The 5,698-nt window shown below is 41.4% G+C and overlaps 1 protein-coding gene across 4 annotated transcripts in view; it reads left to right on the top strand.

The window, feature by feature from the left end:
• The window catches only part of March8 (membrane associated ring-CH-type finger 8), an 82,002-nt gene that overhangs the window by 26,622 nt on the left and 49,682 nt on the right, over positions 1-5,698 (top strand). The window lies entirely within an intron of this gene.

The raw sequence follows: 5,698 nt of genomic DNA on the forward strand, positions 1-5,698 counted from the left end.
GTATCCATAAATTTTCCTCACCTGTGGAGATAAGAGCAAAACCCCTTCCCCAATGCAGCACATCTCCTGGCTTCCATTGTGAGGTCAGCACATCCTTGAAATAAACTGGTTGATTTAGTTCAGCAGACTTTGACTGTGCAGCAGCCCGCAGCCTCAGCCAGGGAGTCCCAGCCGCAGTAGCGGCTCCAAAGGACAACGATTTGGGCCGGTTTTCAGCAAGGCCCCACGGGGCGGGCGCCAAATGTACCGGCGTGAATAAATGCAGGCAAATATTAAAGAATATATACAATTTTAATGATTAAATAAAACTTACAGAACCGAAGTTCCCGCACAGCACAGGAGGTAGGAAAGAAAGAGTGCAGCCTCCACAACCGCCCCAGGCAAACCCGCCCTAAAAGGGGCTGGCTAAACCCTACAACTTTTAGATCGTATTCAGTGCTCTAAAGAGAAGTCCTTTTACATACTTACCCCCTTATATTTAACCATTTTCACCTTCACACCCAGTTGCCTATTTTTTGTCTGTGTAGATTTACCACTCTGGACATTTCATTCAATATTATCAAATATTAGGTGGTCCTTTGCAACTGGCTTTTTTCACTTAATACTTTTCAAAGTTCATTTATACTTTTTTCTTGATGAACATGGTACAGGTGAATGGATATATACTGTATTTATTTTCTTAGATGTTGATATAGTTTTGGTTTGATTCTACTTTATGCTGTTCTAGATAATGCTGTATGAATATTCATAATAAATTTAGGGGCAGTGTTCATGAATAGGGCAGATGTTTTAATTTGCTTTAGATGTGTGTCCTAGAAGTTAAATTGCTGGGTCATATAGTAACATGTCTGTTATCTTGAGAAGAAATAGACTTTTAAAAAGCAGCCAATTACATTCCCATCACCAGTCTACGAAGGATTGTTTCACCATATCCTTACCAACACTTGTTCATGTATCTTTAGTCAGGAGCATGGATGGTGCCTTATGGCTTTGGTTTGCACTTTTCTCACAGCTGAGGATTTTTTTTTGTTAATATATATATATTTTTTAATTTATTTATTAAAGATTTCTGTCTCTTCCCCGCCATCGCCTCCCATTTCCCTCCCCCTCCCCCAATCAATTCCCCTCCCTCGCCAGCCCAAAGAGCAATCAGGGTTCCCTGCCCTGTGGGAAGTCCAAGGACCACCCACCTCCATCCAGGTCTAGTAAGGTCAAGCAGCCATTTCTCATTGGGTTCTTGTCTTTTTGTTATTGCATTGTGAGAAATCTGTGTATTCTAGATACAGGGTCCTTGGTTGATGTATGATCAGCAAACATTTTCTTCTGTTTTGTTGTTGTTCCTCCTGACTTCCTCCTTTCCCCTTTGTTTTATTTCTTAGAGAAAAGGTCTCACTGTGTATAGCACATGCTGACATTGAACTCATGATCCCCTGCCTCTCTTCTGAGTTCTAGGAACTAGACCTGCCCTTTCATATGTGTGTGTGTGTGTGTGTGTGTGTGTGTGTGTATGTGTGTGTGTGTGTGTAAATGTTGTTGTCAAACCTGGGGCCTTGCACGCATTATACAAGCACATTACTGAGCTTACATTTCACTCAGCTACAGTTCAGCTCCACTTTTCACTTTTTATCATGGTTTTATCACTTATATTGAAACACACACATGTAGCATCAATAACAAAAACCCAGAGGCAGATATTGGGGTTCAAACTGAAGATCAGAAAAGAAAAGCAGCCAACCACTGGCTCTTACCTCTACCCCAAGACTGAAATGGTGATCCTGCCTCCATGAATCCTCAGAATGAGACTGAACTGAGAGCTGTCTCCCCCTGTCTTGTATTTCTCTCTAGTGCGGAGATTAAAGGTGTACACCACTATTGCCCGGCTTCTATGGCAAACTAGTGTGGCTACTGGGATTAAAGGTGTGTGCCACCACTGCCTGGTCTGTATTGCTGACCAGTGTGGCTGTTTTACTCTCTGATCTTCAGGCAAGCTTTATTAAATGAAATATCAGTACCCACACTTACAAAATTATTTTGTTGATATCTTGTTTTTCTTTGTTATTCTTTTTTTGATTTTTGACTTTGTTGATATTTTGTTTGTTTTAGTGTGAGGAAGGAACCCAGATTTATTTTTTGCATGAGACTATCTGGTTGTCCTGGCATTCATTGAAAAGAGTATTCTTTTCCTGTAGAACATGTTATTATTTTATGGAAAGTTATTTGACTATAGATGAGTTTATTTCTCAACTCTTCACTTCTGTTCTATATACCTATCTGGACAGATGTCCAGCTCTGTCTTGATTACTGGCCTTTGGGGTGTGTTTTAAAACTGAGAAGTATGAGTCCTTGAACTCTGCTCTGTGAGCCTCCTTTTGCAGGTCTGAGTCTCTTGCATTCCCCTTTCATTTTGGGATCATCTTGTTGAATCTGTGCCAAACAGAGATTACTTTGATTCTTTAGATCAGTTTGAAGGGAACCACCCCTCCCTCCCTGACACACACACCTTTGAGGTGGGGGGGGATCAAACCCATTACCTTGCTACAGGCATTCTACCACTGAGCTACGTCCCGGTCTATGAGAGTTGTGATTTTAACAATATCAAGTTTCCTGATCATGAAATTGACATTTCTTCCCGACTCAAACCTTAGGAATCTAGTTCCTCTAGATATAGGTGTTTATTTCAGCTGACTTTGATTTATATCAGTGAAATTGAAGTCCTTATCTAGATGACCAGGCACAGTGCCAAGTCTAACTGTTCTTCATTAAAGATGGATTAAATTGGTATAAAATAGATTCTTGTCTCAGGCTTTCTTTCATATGAACCTTCTTGTACATAGTGGTGTGGTCTGCTTGTTGGTTCATGTATAAATGAATGTTTATCTTAAATAGTATTTGTAGTACAAATAATAAAAACTCAGAGACAGATATTGGGGTTCAACCTGAAAACCAGAAAAGCAAAGCAGCCAAGCCACTAGAAAAGTCTTAACTCTAGCAAGGCTGGGTGACCACAGACTAAACAGACCGAGCCTCTCTCTCCGCCCATTTTATTTTCCCTCTAGTGCTGGGATTAAACACAAGATTCCTGGTACTGGGATCAAAGGTGTGAGGTACCACCACCTGGAGTTGTTTCAGTATTGATCTTGTGTAGCCCAGGGTGGCCTTGAACTCACAGAGATCCATCTGCCTCTGTCTCCCAAATCCTGTGATTAAAGGTGTGTGCCACCACTGCCTGACCTCTAGTGGCTTACCTTTGCCCTACTGATCTTTAGGCAAGCTTTATTTATTAAAACAGATAAAATATCAGTATAAGTATTGCTTCTGGTAAATGTCCAGGCCCCTTACCTGGAGGTGGGTGTGTATCAGAAGAATAGCTGGAGTGACTGTTAGGGAGGGGCCTTCCCAGCTGCAAACATTCTGACTCTTGCTTTCTCTTTAGTATAAATAGTCAGTCTTTCCGAGGCTTGTCAAGGGCATGCACCAGTGATGTAATAATGGTGATTATATCAGAAGCAGACAAGTAGCTATTGGCATGAAAGGTAGTGGAGCTTTGGGCACAGTCATTTTGACTACTTATTCCAAGAAACCACATGGAATTCGTCATCTTTGACAGAAGACTTTAAAAATTAGTGATGAAGACACTGATCACTACTATTGTGATATTCCAAAGCGTAAGCAACTCAATAAATAGTGTTGCCTCTTGTGCAGGACACTGCGTTTGGATGTAAACACAGGGAACATTTCTAGGGCACAGTGTTCCTTCTCTACCAGCTTCCTCAGAGCCTGAAGAAGAGGAGGGGGTGTGTCATGTGTAAGCACGTTCCCCTTTATTTTTTATATTTTGATTCTCAGTTATTATTTGCCTATTATAAAATGAGACTCTCTAAAATAATATTTTTTTTTTTTTTTGGTTTTTCGAGACACTGTTTCTCTGTGGCTTTGGAGCCTGTCCTGGAACTAGCTCTGTAGACCAGGCTGGTCTCGAACTCACAGAGATCCACCTGCCTCTGCCTCCCGAGTGCTGGGATTAAAGGCATGCGCCACCATCGCCCGGCTAAAATAATATTCTTGTAGCTCATTTTCATGTGAGCGTTGGTCTGTAGTCATTCCTCCTTCCTTCCTGTTGCTTTATGAGTTGTCTGTGCAGGATCCGTGCGTGAGTCCTGGTGATCTTCTGCCTGGTTGGTGAGACTGTCGGAGTTGAGAGCAGCACCAGACACAGTTGTTCCAGAGCAGATTTTTGAGAGGGCTGGAACAGATGCTTCTCAAATGTGGCTGTAGGGTGCTCTGGCCCTATTGTTTACCCTCCTCCTCACCACCACATGCCCGCCACATGGTTTACAAGTGAAGGCCCCCAAGTTAAAGACATATTCTTTTGGTTTAACGCTTTGTCCTGTTCACCTTCAAACGGCATTATGAAATATGTGAACCGTAAACATGTACTGTAAACGTGTAGTTTGTAGAGGGCAGTTTCTGTGAAAGCAGCAAGGAAAGCGATGGGGGAGAAAAGGACACATGATTTGATTACTAGCAATGAGAGAGTATAGAAAAAAAGCAAGTATACTGGTCAATAAGATAGCTTATATAGACATTGTTACTTTACACAAAGACAGCCTTCTCAGGGTCTTAGGAATGTCCCTGAAGTCCTACATCCTCCCTAAAAAAACTCTTACTGAACTGTAAGTCATGGGCCAGATCTATCCTGCTATTTTGGCAAATGCATTTCTACTGATATATAATGCCTTGGTTTATTTTGTTTTATCATAACAAAATATACCCAAGACTGGGTATTTTATAAATATAAAAGGTTTAATTAGGTCACAGTTCTGGAGACCCATGAAGAGGACATTGGCACTGGCTTCTGGAGAGGGCCTCTTGCTGTATTGTAACAGGCTAGATGCCATCACAGGGTTGGAAAGGGAAATAGTGGGGAAGAGAAGGAAAGAAAATTGGTGGGGAGAGGAAGAAGGAGAGGCTATAAGCTTTGTAACAACTGTTCCTGAGCTTACTTGTGAGACAAATTCATCCCTCAGCAAAAACACTTACCCGTCCTCAAGACTTACTCCATAGCTTTTCAAAGTGTTAGGAACAAACTCGTGTTACACCGGGTACCAAACTGCAGCAGGTGATCCTTTGGTGGGAAAACCATATCTGAACTATAACATGTAACATTCCTATTTATTTACCCATTGTCAGTGGTTTCTTTCACACTTCGTAGTGGAGCTAAGTAACTAGAACAGCTTTGGCCTATAATTCCTGTAATATTTATCTCACTCTTTATAGGAAACATTGGCCAACAGCTGGGTTGGAGAGTCTAGGCTTTTGGGAGGTTATGCATGAACCAGAGATATTTTGAATTTCAGCAATCTTGCCATCATATGATTTGAGGTCAGTTGGATAGACTGACAGACTATTTTCCCTCCTCCTTCCCTTCTCCCCTTATTTTTCTTATTTAGAGCTTCATACTAGAGATTGAACCAGGGATTTATGTGTGTAGGCAAACTCTACCACAGAACTATATAATCCAACTCCAAAAACAGCAATGGTGATTTTGCTTTGTGTGTATCTAATGTTTGTTTTAAATGTTGTTTTGTTTATAAAGGATCTCTCTCTCTCTTTTTGGTGTGTGTGTGTGTGTGTGTGTGTGTGTGTGTGTGTGTGTGTGTGTGTGTGTGTGTGTGTTTCGAGACAGGGTTTCTCTGTG

Source organism: Microtus ochrogaster, unplaced genomic scaffold (assembly GCF_000317375.1).
Source record: "Microtus ochrogaster isolate Prairie Vole_2 unplaced genomic scaffold, MicOch1.0 UNK1, whole genome shotgun sequence".
NCBI lineage: Eukaryota > Metazoa > Chordata > Mammalia > Rodentia > Cricetidae > Microtus > Microtus ochrogaster.